Source organism: Camelus dromedarius, chromosome 3 (genome assembly GCF_036321535.1).
Source record: "Camelus dromedarius isolate mCamDro1 chromosome 3, mCamDro1.pat, whole genome shotgun sequence".
In the NCBI taxonomy this organism is placed as follows: Eukaryota; Metazoa; Chordata; class Mammalia; order Artiodactyla; family Camelidae; genus Camelus; species Camelus dromedarius.
In genome coordinates, this window is record NC_087438.1 from 80,319,231 (window position 1) to 80,334,968 (window position 15,738).

Genomic DNA, 15,738 nt, shown 5'->3' on the forward strand with positions numbered 1-15,738 from the left:
TGAACTTTTTTGTAACACATGCATGGAACCTGCTGCTCTGGAAACTGAGGCTTCGGGAGCATCAGTGACTTACCAGCAGCGAGGCTGGGTCTGAAACCCGAGAGTTCCACTCTCAACCCTGTGGGCTTCACAGCTTGCTGCGCTGCCTCTCCAGGTGTGTTTGCTGCCTCTTTAAGCTCATCACAATTTCTGAGAGTCAGACTTGGTGTTACCCTTTGCAACTGCTAGACTGGCTTTGCCAGGATGATCTTAAAATTGTATTTCTTTGTAAACTTTAAAGAATTAAAAATGAACTTTCTTTAATTTCATTATCAATATCTTTTAAAATAATTTGTTTAGAAATATGTATTGGTCATGGATGTTAACTGAATCATTTTGCAGTGTATACAAACGTCAAATCATTATGTTGTACACCTGAAACTCATATAATGTCATGTCAGTTATATCTCAATTATATATATATATATGAATGACATGTAACATAAACCAGGCATTGTTTTAGCTTCTGGATGTAACATGGAGGAAAAGACAGGATCTTGGCTCTCACGGAAACTTCAATCCAATTACAGAGCTTTCTGACTCACAATTTGACCTAAATTCTTCTTGGGTCAGTTGGAGAGAGATTTTTTGCTAGCAGTCTTATTTGCGAAAGTCGTTTGTATTATATACTTGAGGTCACTGAGTTGGCTTTGTCAATGGTTCAGGTGAAGCCCTTTCATCAATTTTCTAAAACAGTATACAACTGCAGTCATCGGAACCGGGCACCATTGAGCATCTCTGTAACTGGTTTGGGTTGCTTATTGTAATAGGCGTAGATGGTGTTGCGCCTGAAAAGCTTGAGGACCATGAATTTGAAGGGCTTTAAAGAAATCCTGTGAAGATCGTTTCTATTCACAGATTGCACTAAGTGAAGGTATGATGCTTATAAAATGCTACCCAACAGTGTGTAAGATTTATCGAGCGTCAGGGTCGTGGTGAATGCTTTGAAAGAACCATTTCATCTAATTCTTGGAGGGAAGCTTTATCATTATCATCCATTTTAAAATTAAGGAACTGAGTCTCAGAGAGATTATTTAGTTTATCTAGGAAGTGTCATAGCTAGAATTTGAATCTAGGTGATCTCACTCCTTAGCTTTTGCGCTAACCACTACGCTGTATAGGAGTTATTGCAGGTTTCGTTAGACCACTGCAGTAAAGCGAATACTGCAATATAGTGGGTCACGTGAATTTTTTGGTTTCCCGGTGCATGTAAAAGTTATGTTTACACTATACTGTAATCTATTAAGTGTGCAGTAGCATTCTGTATAAAAAAACCAATATGCTTACCTTAATGAAAAAAAAAACTTCTTTGCTAAAATATGCTATTTTAGTATCATCTGAGCCTTCAGCGAGTGGTAGCAGGAACAGCAAAGATTACTGATCACAGATCACATAACAAATGTAATAATAATGAAAAAGCTTGAAATATTGTGAAGATTACAAAGTGTAACACAGAGGTACAAAGTGAGCAAATACTCTTGGAAAAACGGCGCCCATAGACTTGCTTAACTCAGGGCTGCCACAAACCTTCGATCCGTAAAAATGCAGTGTATCGGCGCCGTGAAGCCAAGTGCAGTGAAACCGGGCATGCCCCTGCTCCTCATAGTGAAAGACACCTGAAGCCTTGTGTGGTCAAGGAGATGAAGATTAGTGATGCACAGTAGGTGTGGTTTCCCTAAGAAACCTGGGAAAGTTAAGGAAGCACAGGCTGCATCAGCGTATGGCAGGATCCCTGCCTCCTTGTAATTTTACAGTTGTAGCATCAGCCCTCAGCCCAGGCAGTTCAGGAAGGATTATAAAGGATTGTTGTAATCCATTGAAAGGCTCAGAAGACTAAAAACAAGTCTACATTTTGAGATTCCAGTCTATTTGTTTCACAAAAACCTGTGATTTTTGTCATCTGAAATCTGAAAATAACCCCATTTCGAAGTTTTTATAACTACATACAGATGTGGCCCTGACTCTTGCCTTCATTTTGTGACTGACTAGTTAGCAGTGGTCAGATCCAACCTCGAGTCTTTGTTGTTGTTTTTTACCCCCAACTTGTTAGGAGAGGGTGAAATTCTGATTTTGCCTTCCCAGGCATTCACTTTGCAGGCTAACTGAAAGTCTTACAAAAATCTTCGTAAGCCTTCTTTGCATCCCTTCGTGCAGTCCATTGGTGAAAATGATGACTATCATGCTTTTTATGTGAAAAATGGGCGAGTTTGGATTTGGCAAATTGTGGAAGGAATTTTGTCTACATAATCTCATTCATATTTTTGAACTTTCTATCTTCTTTCTTTATCCTTCTTTTTCCCCTAAATTGAAGTATAGTTGTTTTACAATGTTATGTTAGTTTCTGGTGTACAGCATTGTGATTTAGTTATATATATATATATATATATATATTCTTTTTCATTACAGGTTATTACAAGCTACTGAATATAGTTCCCTGTGCTGTACTGTAGGACCTTGTTGTTTATCTATTTTATATACAATAGTTTGTCGGCCTTTACTATCTTCTAAACAAGGGGCTAATTTGCCTTCAATGGTATATCATCTAATAAATCCCTGTAAAAGGACAGTTTTTCACAGAGTCAGCCATGTTTAAAAATGCTTCATAAATCATGGAGAGAAAGCTTCTTGTATTTGGGGGTCCTCAAGCAAGTGTTCAGGGAGGTTTCTATTTGTCAAGATCTTGTTCAAGGTGAACTGGGCTAAAAACAAGTACAAATGTAAAGGATTTAAAGGACATGAGTAACCAACTTTGTTATATTTCTCTATTTAAAGCCAGTGAAGAGGGAATGTATAGATATATATTTCCCTTATACTTATAAAGCACGTACCACATTTAGTTATATGCTTGGCCTACAAAAAGCTTTAACATTGTTTTCCCTAACTAGAATATTTGTAAGACACACTCTGACCAAAAAACCAAAATATTAGATTTCACTGGTACAACAAAACAATAAAAATCCACTTAGAATTTGAAAAAAAATTCTAAATGACTCTTGAATCAAGAGGAAATAAAACACTGAGAATATAAATGCTTTAGCAATTAATGCAAATGAGCCCTCTTCATTGAGAAGTCTCTGTGATGTGAATAGAGCTGCACTCAGAGCAACATGCATGTTAAACTTTTTAATTACTTTAATATAAATGAATCAAACACTTCACTTCGGAAACTAGAAAAAGAATAACAAAATAAACTGTAAGAGAAAGCAAGGGAGCAAGAAATAAAGGCAGAAATTGCTATATTTTAAAAAACTTACCCCCAAAACTTACCAAAGCACTGGCCTTAATCAATTATTTGATTTTAAACAAAGATGCTTAATGGATAGTCTTGCTAGATAAAATTAAAAAAAATATATATAATATATAATAATTTAATACAAAAATTATTATTCATAGTTTATCTGAAATTTAAGTTTAACTCTGTGTCTTATATTGTTACTTGCTGATTCTGGCAGTGCTTTCAGTGGAAGAGAATAATTATTTAATTTTGAGAATCCAGACAGATTAGATCATTTTGTAAGAAAATTAAAATTAAACAAATTGCCTCAAGGGAAGATAACAGAAACAAAAACTAAACAAAGAATTAAGTACTGAAGAAATGAGAGTTTTTAAATATCTATGATCAAAAAGGCACTAGGAATTCTGCTTTCATCCTTGGAGGAGAAACAATGATCAGATTTCACCTTCTGCCATAAAACAGGACAAAATATATGGAAGAACTATTTTTAAATATTGGACAACAGGCAGTGCACACCATGGTCCCTGAGGGAAGGGAACAGATGAAGTAAAGCCCTAAGATCTTCTTGGCTTAATGCTTGGAGGCAATTTTCAGACACAAGCACGAGGTGAAGAAACCCACACATAGCCTTGCTGGCTTGTAGAGATGGGGACTGGAATTTAGGGGGATGGAAACAACTGGAAGTGGCAATGCAGAGTTTCAGAAATAAGGGCCCTGCAGATTAACAAAAGCTCCAAAACCTGTATGGGGTTCCTTTAAGGCTTTGCTGAGCATGAAGGATATGAAACTCCACAAGGGGGAAGAAGGATGATTGGGAAGTATCAACTGAATGATGCCCACAGCACTGGTAGGATGGATGGGAGACTTTTGAGTTCAACAGCAACAAGGGTGGCACCCAAGCTACAATTAGTCTTAGTATGACTGTCGGTACAGAAATCTTCAGTGGTACATTTAAAATTATATACAGAAATCTGTCATGCCCAAGTGAGATTTATTCTAGGAGTGCAAGAATCCTTTAATTTAGCAGAGAGTGGAATTAAATGGGATTTGTTCAAGGAAAGCAAGGATAGTCCAACATTAATGAGTCAGTCTATCAACTTAGCATCTATTCTTGGTGGAAGCTCGAAAATAAATAGGAAGAGATGAAAAATATCTGAATATGGGAAACAGTATTAGATATAAATAATAATCATCACTTTAAATACTATTTTCATTAAACTCAGGAGTGGAAAGATGCTGTTGACATGTGTTTCACGGTTTTTTTTTGGAGAATTCTAGTTAATGTAATAATATACTAAGTAAATGATATTTATATTAGAAAAGGCACAGTAATAATCATATGTAGAAAACATGACCATATGGCTAGAAAATCAAATAGATCTAAATGAAACAGTATTCAAACACATAATGGAATTCACAAAAGTGTTTGGAAGCAAGGCAATTATATAAGATAGTTTAGTAAAATCAGCAATAAGCAGTTAACATTAACTTTAATTAGTTTATTTTTTGAGGGGGGAGGAAATCAGATTTGTTTGTTTATTTATTTATATATGGAGGTACTGGGGATTGAACCCAGGACCTCGTGCATGCTAAGCACACGCTCTACCACTGAGCTATACCTTCCTCCCAACATTAACTTTTAAAATATTAATGATAGCAGCAATAACTGTACAAAGCTTCAAACTAAATGTAATAAAAAATGCTTAGGTCTTCATGAAGCTCACGATGGCATTTTACCCAAAGAGATAGGGGCCTGAATAAATGTAGTCAAGATAACATCTTTCTTAAATTCCTTTATCAGTCTTCTGAAACTCCTGGCATAAACCTAATATGGTTTTGGTAGGACATCAGGGGAAGAGGACTTGCCAAAAATTTTTTTAATTATCTGAGAGATTATATATATGTGTGAGTTCACTCAAAAATTTTTGAAAGTGACTTTATTAAGAAGAGACTTAACTTACTAGGTATGAAGGAATTCTGTAATAATATAATTAAAATATTGTGTGTTGGCCCATATTGGACAAATAAATAAGGGAAACAGTAAAGAGGATGTGTTAGGATATGAAAAAAAGTATTGCATTTGAAATCTATAGAGCAGGAATGTGTTTTATAATAAATTATGTTGGAACATTTGGATTTCTCTTTGAAAATAAAAAGTTAAATACCTACCTCGTAGCAAATGTAAAATAAATTCTATTAAATTAGTGATCTAAGGCTAAAAAATAGAACAGTTAACATACTACAAGTAATACTTTATTATCTTCAGTAACTAAGGCCTTTTAAATATGATACACAACTCAGAAATCATAAAGAAAAAGATTAACGTATATTACTAAATAAAATTTTGAAATCTTGGTATGGTAAAAAAAAAAAAGACCAAGGAATATATATTTCATTATAGATAATAATATGTGTATTACTATGTTATATATAATGTATTATATATGTATCTCACAGGTTACTCTGATGCATATGGATATAATATAATCATATTATATATACCATATCATATCAATGATATGTAAAGAGTTTATAAATCAGTGAAGTAAAGGCAATACCCAACAGGTTGCCACACAAAACCTATGAACAGGTGATTTAGAAGAGTAAATTCGGATGAACAACACATAAATGAGAATATTTTAAACCTCGCCAATAGTTGACATTTGAATTAAAATGAGAGATGATTTTTCATGTTTCATCTATTGTATTTATGATCATTTAATAACTGATAATATTCAGAATTGGTGGGATTATCGGAAAGTAAGGACTCCCATGCACTTTTATGCTTTTAAACTTCTACATTTTGGAAGGCAATTTAATAGTATTCATCACATTTAAAAATATATCTACCTTTAGGTAGAAAAATACTACTTCTTGGGTTTATTATACTGAAGCTTCTTCCCTAGCAGGCTAGATGAGTACAAAGGCCACCTGGGTGCTTCGGTCACCTGCTTCTTCTAGACCTTGGATTCCACATGATGTATAATCAATTTACATGGTTCTCCGCCTTTAGTCTTTGACTTCTCTAGGTCGGATGACTACTCCATGTCTCTTTAGAAGAACCCATACTCCATGCTTCTTCGAATATTTTGCATTAGTAAAAATAGTTTCTCTTCCCTACTATTATCCCCTTGTGTAAGATTTTTCAGGACAAAACTCAGCCTGCTCCCTCTAAAGATGATATTTCTACCATCAAACTCAGCCCCTGGACTGTGACATCTGTATTACGGTGACAGAGGGCCTCTATTCATCTAAAATCCTGCTCGGAACAGATCACTCCGATACCTGAAGTTGATAGGACCCCTCAGTGCCTCAGTTATTATTAGGCCCCTGGTGTAATACATGTAACCGCTGTATTTCATGTATTTTAAGATGCAGAATATTTGTCTCCATAGAGCGTGCCTGTACTCATGACATGTCTTACAGTCAGCGTCATCCTGCGGTTTAATTGGCAACATTAGAAGCGCGTCTTACAATCTGTGGTATTTTAGTTTCAGTAACATTCAGTTGTTACACTTAGTTTAATGAAGCGATCAGGTGTTATTTTATTTTGCTAGTGAGAAATGTCACATCACACGACATCCTATTATAATTAACATTATTATTAGTAGTAACCTCTTTTTAATCTTTTATCTCATCAGTATTTTAGGAGATTTTTCTTGGTCCAAAGGCTGCTGTTTACCAAGAGTAGGTATTTGCAAGTCGATAATCAGCTTTGGTGTTACTCATGACCCAACAAGGAAACTATGTTCTGATCTTTAGGCATCATTTTATTTAGCATTATTTTACTTAGGTTGCTTCTTCAATTTCTCTCTTTCTCTTGCCCCTCCAAACTGCTTCCCCTTACTTTGGAAGTATTTATAGGAACTGAGATTCAGATACAGTGTTTCTGGGAGAGTGTTTCTGGGAGTGGCTGGATCCAGGTTGTACTGCTTAGCAGGTGTATAGATGGGGCAAGTTATTGCAGTTCTCTCAGCCTCAATGTCCTCACTTGTGACGCCTCATTTACCTCGGGGTTTCTGGGTTGAACAGTTAAGGTCATGCAGTGGATGTTCTTCCTTAACTCTAAAACTATCACATTTCTGGAGATTATTAATAGTCTCAGAGGACACCTTCAATAATAGGCAGTTTTAACTAATTTCCTGAGCAAACATGCAGGACACTCCCACATATTGAGTAAATCTAGGATGAGTTCCTTTATTTCTGCTCCGACTTATTGTGTCTTCTCATCCCCGATGGCACCTGCTCCAGAGTTCAGATAGCCTGAAGGAAAATGGAGTCACATCAAAGTAATATCATGAGCAGGTAAGGGGGAAAACTTCTCCCCTATGAGAAAGTAAGGGAAAATACGCTTGTCTCTGTCTTCACCACGTCAGTAGCTTCCCATGCATATGGTGTTCACTCTGCGTATTTCTCAAGTGAACGTTCTGCTTCTGTAACCTTGTAATCAATCTGCAACCACAGGATCAAGTACAAATTGCTAGCAACGCAGAGCTCTGTTCACTACAATATTCTGTGAACAATGGAACTGTGAGTCTGTAAATGTCTTGGAGTCAGTCCCCTTTCCCCAACGGGTAATCACATCTGAAGCATCTCAGACAAATTATAATTTAGTCTATTCTTAAAGACCTCCTGAGGTGACTTTCCAGCCTCTCTCAGGAACGCATTCAAATATTCAGCAAATGTTTCTGTCGGAAAATGCTCCTTTGTACCTCAGTGAAGCTTCTCATGCCACGGAGTAACCAAGGCTTTCTTTAGTTTCTGCCTCAGTGAGATGAACACACCATCTGCTTAAGCTTAGTGCTGAGTGCTCTCAAACCCTTTAGTAAAGAGCTCCCTCTCGCCTGTAAGGTAACAACATTCCGACTCCTCAGTATGACACACAGGACCCCTCAGCATCTGCCATTGGCTACAATTTCAGCGTCTATTCCCGACACGCCTCTTCGTGCATCGTCTAACTTTGCTGAAGTACTTTTCCGAACCCCAGCAATACCACGTTTTTAATATGCCTTGTTTTTGCACACACCAAAATGTTTTCCAATGTCTTTTCTCCTCATCTTCCCAACTGACTCATCTTTATTTCCATATTCAGTTCAAATCTCACCTCTTCTGGGAAGACTTCTGTCAGCCTTCAGAGCAGTTGGTCCAAACTTCCATTACGGTATTTGATTGTTTAGGATAATACTGCTTTTTAATTGTTTGCATGCTATTCCTTGCTCCTCACTAGACTGAGGATTGAAGGCTGGGAATGAGCCTTCTTTGTGTCTTCTCTGTGTACAATCACTGGCAACCAGTAGAGATCAACCCATGAATTGAAGGAAAGAATGTCACAATACTCTCTTTTTCAGAGAACCAAAAGTCTTTCCTTGCCATAAATTAGGAGGAATGTGAACACAAAAACATGAAAGAGCTAGCAAAACCGCCAACATGCTATGTGTCTGTAAAGTTACCCTAATTTATGTTACCATTATCAGAAATTATTGAAGGGCAATTGTGATTGTATATATCTCTGTGAGAGACATGATGGTAGGTCTCCATTTGCCATTCCTAAAGTAAAAAAACAAAACAAAACAAAACGAAAACTTTACTTAGCCAGAAAGTCAAGCATTGATGCTGTGTTATCAAAGAGTGATTTTTCCATTAGCTTTTCAGTACCAGTCAGCAGGACATTTTGCAAAAGCATATGGATGTTGGCAACCAGTGATGTATCAGATGCACCCCATTAAAAACGCTCAGGCAGTCCACCAATCCCATTAGAGGTTCTGATGGCCAGAGATGAAAGACTGAAGATCTGCTTATACAGAGTGCACTGACAGTGGCCCAGCCCTGGGATATAAATAACTAGTGCGACATCATGAGGTTTTCCTGATTTTATTTACACAGCAAATGCATCACTTCCCAGTAAGCCTGTCCTAGGGAGGATAAAGTGAATCAGAACTGAGAAGTGATCTGAGATGGTAGGGTCCATTTTGTTACCAACGTATGGGGAAATTCCTTAGGCTGCCCTTCACAAACACTTGTAATTTTGTTTTCTCATCATAATCTTTTCTTTGTAATGTACAGGTTGCTTCTATTTCTAGCTGTTTTTTAATCGCTTTGTATCCTATGCTTCCAAAAAGGATATGTTTTTGATGTTGTTTAGGTGGAGTTAGTGGGAGCAGAAGAAAAACAAAGGGCTTGTGTAATTTGCACTCTACTTTCTCTTTCCACCCCCATGACTGTGGCTATTGGCGATGAATGTTAGACGTCTGTAGGTTGCCCTTCTCTGGGTCCGTACGTTAGCATTTAGGGCGTCTGTTGGGGACTCAAATTAGCTATTAAAGGAAGACATGAAATACCAGTCATTTTGTTAATGGAGAAAACAAGAGTCTCATATGTAAATCTTCAAAGTAAATGGGCAGCAGTTCTCTTTCTTTTCCTTCTAAAATTGGCTTCTGAGGGGTTAAGTAAAGACGACTTCCAGCTCTCTGTGATGCATGTGTTTATTTTTAGGAATGCTGTTTCTACCACCCAGTTTCCCTTTGTGAGCAGTATTCTTCTATCCAGTTCTCTAACGAGGTGATAAGTAAAGATCGGTTATCAATTTCGGGCATCAGTCATGGCGTAGCTGTTATATCTGTATCTGGAATGGTTGAGTCTTGGGTTTGGAGTCCTGGATTTGCACTGTTGTATGACCTTGGGAAAAGTATTTAAACTCTTTAAACTTTACATTCCTAAGCTATAATAACAGACGTAGTGATTGTAACTACTTCATTGCTTAGTAGTACCTACCCCATAGGGTTACTGTGAGGATTTAAGGGGATGATGGCGCAAATTAAAAAGTGTGTATAGGCACACACACACACACACACACACACACACACACACACACACACACACACGCATGCACACACGCAGGCATGCATTCGCTTGACCTTTAGCATTACTTTTAGATCCTGGGGCTAGAAGGCAGTTCGTAGGTCAGAAGATATGGAATAGGACCTGACTCCATTTCTCCCAACTTGGCTATCCTGGCAGAAAACTGTCTATAAACCATCTCTCCAGGTGATTCTGATATGTAAACATGTTTGAGAACCACTGATCTAGAACACTTCCAGACCTTAAAACATAGCTGGTTTTAGGAAGTAAGGATTCCCCTCCTGCATTTACAGTGTATCAGAGAACTTGAGTCTGGAGACTTTTCCGGTAATCTATTCCACATACTTCTCTTTGTCACTAAATCCTTTCTTAAATTGTCTTTTTGAATCATCCGTGCTTCAGGTGAGCATAAAGCCCTTATTATAGCCTGTGTGATGATGAGGCTGTTTGACATACATTCTATATAATATGTGGATGTTTGTGTATACCTCTTTCTTGATTGTATTGATTTCAACTTGAGTCACAGAGAATGCCTTATGTGTATTTATCTGCATTAAGGTAAAATGAATGTACAAGCACCCTGTTGAAATTTACAGGAAGGAAAAGCCAGAATAAGTTTCTAGTGGAAGATTCCAAATGGAAATTAATGAAAATTTGCTCGTTATTGCAAATAGATGTTCCATAGAACATCATAGATATTCTTGGGCTCAATGTGTTCTCTTGACTGATTGATGGGGGAACATATTTATGACGTCCTCTATAGATTTTCCTCACGAACAGAGTCCCCCTCATGCAGTTCTTCTGCTGTGTTAGTAAGGACTCTGTTGGTTGCAACTGATAGAAACCTAATTCAAACTAAAATTTAAAAAAGGGAGATGAGTATTTTGGTTCTTATAATAATCCGGGAGTGAATCTGTTGACCTGTCTGTGGCAGAGCCAGATCCAGGGTTCATACCGTGTTTCCGGGACCCAGTCACTCTCATGTATCTCTCAGCCTCACTGTCCTCTCAGTTGGCTTCACTCTCAAGCAGACCCTTGACTCCTCTTCTCTCAGCTTGGTTACCCCAGCAGAAAGAGCGCTTCTCTTTACCGATAGATAGTTCCAGGAGAAGTCTCAGGGCTAGGGCTCACCGATCATAATTTGGATCACATATCCCTTCCTGACCTAACCACCACAGCCAAGAAGTAAGAGTGCAGTGATTTGCTAAGCCTAAATCACATGCCGGTCCCTCTGCGGATGGGACCTGGCGCATCCTAAAAACACACAGGGGTTGGAGATAGGTGATTCCCTCAAGGAATGTTAAGGGACAGTTATCAGAGGAAGAAACATGTTGAACAGCCAAAGGACAAGTGTTCATTATGTCTCCCGAGGTCCTCAGTCCCTTCACTATGAAACGTCCCACCTTGGAGACCTTCACCACTGAGTCTTAGGGAGGGTAGACTAAGCTGGGACCTTTTCTTTTGAGGGGAAACCTAGTAGTTTCAGAAAGGTGTAAATATGATTTTCCCCCAGTCTCTTCTACCAATGTGTACAATTATTGTCTATTTGTTTGCCAGTGGGATAGGGAAGAGAGGAGAAGAGAGTTGAATTCATCAGAGGGTTTTTACATTATGCGGAGGTGCCATATTTAATTATATTTTAATTATCTTTTTAGAAAATTTGAGTGGAGTAAATTGAGCTTATGTATAAGCTCCGAGAGAGCAGATCACAGGAGGGAGATTTGTTTTTTGAGAGCCTCTTTGTGCCATTAGGTCCATATTTAATAATATTTTATACATTATATGTCAGGTCTTCTATTGTCTACAAACAGACATCCTATTTGGGTGTTTCAGCATCTTTTTTTTTTTTTTTTCTATTTGTCTTTTTTTTTTTTTCAATGGAGGTACTGGGGGTTGAGACCATGACTTCCTCGTTCATGCTACCACTGAGCTGCAACCACCACCACCCCTCCCCACCCAGTTTGGATGTTAAACATGCTTTTAAGCAGCTGGTGGTCTCTTTCTTTGCCTTCTCTACTTCCCCAGGAAACCAATCTTCAAGGACCAATGCAATTCCTCGAGTTTCCTAATTTACGGTATTTTGGACTTTACAGAGTCACCCCAGTTCATGTATTTTTATCCCCTCAATATAGGAGATTCATGGTTTGCAGTTAAAAGGTTTTTAACTGTTATGATTTGTGAATCTTATAAATACATTTTCAAAATCTGGAAAGAATTAGACTGTGATTCTAATTTGTGCTTCAAAAAATGTGATCTCAGATGCCCAGGGACCCATCTTCTCAATACCACTTGCTTGGGATGAGGTGGTGAGCAGGGATGTGGCACAGTCATCCTTTCTTGGTCAGAAATTATTTCCAGTAAGAAGGAAATCCTATTGGTTGTCCTTCCTGTGCACAGCCCTATGCTTGGTACCATGATACATTAAACAGAAGACAGCCTTTGCTCTCAGAGGTGCTAAGATTTAGGAAGGGATGGACAATTCATAAAAATAAACAGCAGACACTTCACAGAGTAAACACACGGTGTCCCTGGGAGTATAGGATGGTATGATCTCTTTGCAAGATAATTTATCAATATCTATAAGCATTTTAAATGCAAAATCTATAAAAACTTAATAACCAGAAAAAGATATTAAAAAATTAAAGCAATAATCTCCAGGTAGGGAAGCCATTTCAAAATATGACATAAAACAAAACACCATAGGCTGATAATTAGACTATATAAAAATCAATTTTTCTGCATGACAAAAAAAATAGTCAACAAATGTCAAGTGGTAACTTATAATTTGCACAAAGAACTGCTTTCCTTAGTGTATAAAAATCTGCTGCAAATCAATAAGGATGAGAACGCTAAACCAATAGAAAAAAGTACAGAATATGAAACGTTAGGTCACAGGAAAGGAAGCATAAATGTTTTATTAAACCTGTTATGAGATGCATATTTGTAAAAAAAGATACTCAGATTAATACCATAACGAAATACCATTTAAGCTCTCTGTTTGGCAAAGGTCAAAAAGTTTCTTAACACATGTTGTATGTTTTGGTAAGTTGAGAGTATGGGGAAACAGTCGTTCCTATAAATTTCTGTTGGGAATGTAAATCGGTGTAACAGCTATAGATGGCAATTTAGCAATTGTTGCCACGTTTTAAAATACAACTACCCTTTGACCCAATATTTTTATTTCTAGAAACGCTTTTTTTTTGAGGTGTATTTGTTCTTTTGCCAAATGAAATGTGTAGAAGATTATTTATTGCAGAATTGTTTTAATAGTTTGCATAGCATATAGTTCACACTGAAAATAACCTACCAATTCCATCAGAAGGGAACTGGCTAAATGGAATTATGACACATCCCTCCATAGAGTCTACTCACTGTACAAAAGAGTGAGAGCTTCTCTACATGCTGGAATATAGTCAGATAGGCAGGATGTATGGTTACATGAGAAGAGGAAGGTGCAGAACACTGCATGTCTCAGCAAATATAAAGGAAGCTTGTAGCAGAAGTTGCCTCAGGAATGGGAACTGAATGGCTTTCAAACAGTGAAGCTGAGGAAGCTTACTTTTTCCTAAATACACACACACACACACATATATATATAATGTTTGTGAATATATTCAATCTTTAGAATTTAATAATTAAAAAATACAATAATGCACATATGAATTTATAGAGCAACTCTACTGCTAGAAATTAATCTAACAGCATCATTTACAACAGCAAGATACAGTCCACCAGTAGCAGCTTTGAAAAAGAATCCCATGAGTGGTGACAGGGAGGGCTCTCTAAGATAGAGTGTTCAATTTTTTTTAAAAAAAGGCAAAAGCAAGTTGCAGATGTATTATATTATAGTATAAATATATACTAGGTTTCCTTTAGGGAAAAAATGAAATATGTGTATATATATGTATGTAAACTGCTTGTCTAGGCGATGGACATCCACGTGTGTGAAGACACACAAAGTATTTAACAGTGACAGACTCTGGGCAGGTGGTCTTGGGGCACTTTCTTTTTTTGTTTTTGTTTTTGTGTGTGTGTGTGTGTGTTTTAGTGGGGGAAGGTAATCGGGTTTGTTTGTTTGTTTATTTATATTTAATGGAGGTACTGGGGATCAAACCCAGGACCTCCTGCATGCTAAGCATACACTCTACCACTGAGCTATACCTTTCTGGGAGCACTTTCTTTGCAATGTATTCTTTTATATACCCTATGAATTTTTGAGTCCCATGTCCAGATAATAATTAGTCAAACAAAAAGGAAACTATAAAGACAAGGACAAGCATGTAGCTGTATTGGTTTGTGAACAGCTGAGTTGACCTTCTGGTTGAGGAGAACCATGCCGAGTTAAAATCAATGTGAAAGGAAGAGCCAAGCTCGTAATGAGCAGAGCCCAAGTCCTACAGACACATTTGGGTTCTCTTTAGTTCCAAAATGACCAAATAGAAAAGGCAGTCACAGATGATAGATGGCTTTACATTTTGAGCAATAATAGGCTTAGTTTTAAAAGATATTCAGCTTAACAGTTTCCTTTTCATAGAAATGTTGCACTTTTTATATCCTCTGTGGAATCTGGCAGACAAGAAAAGAAAAATGTTGACTTTTTCACGTTGTCTGTTACGCAAAATTCTGAAATATTCAGAACACAAGAGACACATGCAACAAGCATGGTGACCTTAAAAAATTTTCAGGCAAATGTATCAGAATCCGTTTCTCATTGCTGATGTCCTTGGCCAGCGGGCCAGCATACAGCTGGCGCGACGCTGCCTCCACACCAGCCGGTCTAGGGATGTGCATTAGCCTTCAGTTAAAAGGGAAGCCAGGCAACGTGATGGTGGAAAGTGAAGCATGTTATTTAGAGTCAGGTGGCAAACAGAGGAGGGCCTGAAAAACACTCTGATGGTGCAGGCAGCAGGAACACTTGCAGAGGGCAGAAATACTCACAGAGATGGGATCTTGTCTCTGGATGTGAAAGCAAAGTTCAAGTAACCATTAGCCACGCATCAGAAGTCATCGTACCACTTGGGTACAGTATCTTTCCATCAGTAGCTGCTCTTGATGCCTTTTCTGTAAGAGGACTGTCTAATTCTGGAGTTCCAAAGTGACACCATGTAGGGACACATTTGCTCATTACCGTTTCCTCGGTTACCTGCTATTTTCAATCAGGAGTCTCTGTAGTCGTGCCTCTCTCATCCTTACCTAGACCATTCTCCACTTCCCCTCATCTGCTTACTTTTTGCTCTAAGCCTGTATCTGACCACAAATTCCTTGACTTCTGAGTAGACATGTGTGACCAATCCCGCCCAGCTTCCATTCTTTCTTTCTCAGTCCCCTGGGGAGCCATCCCCTTCTTGCTCAGTCTCTGTAGTTCAGATGGTAAGTTTCCAGGACCAGAAGCTGGGATCAGCACCAGTAAGGACCCCAAATCCCCTTGGCCACAGAGATCGGTTTGTAGGTGCACATGTGACTTGACTGATCAAAGCAGAACGAGTCCTGGAACAGGAGTGAGAGCTCCTGGACATGCTCTTTCCCACTGAATTTGCACTGGGGAGAATGTGAGCTGAAGCAGGCTTGCAGTCCTGCGTGGGGCCTGAGAATGAGGGTGCACAGCT

At 38.0% G+C, this 15,738-nt stretch overlaps 1 non-coding gene across 1 annotated transcript; it reads right to left on the minus strand.

Moving 5' to 3' along the window:
• Nucleotides 1-4,825: 4,825 nt before the first annotated feature.
• Nucleotides 4,826-4,898, minus strand: TRNAA-AGC (transfer RNA alanine (anticodon AGC)). The gene has a single exon. It is a non-coding gene; the product is annotated as a tRNA-Ala (tRNA).
• Nucleotides 4,899-15,738: the final 10,840 nt, after the last annotated feature.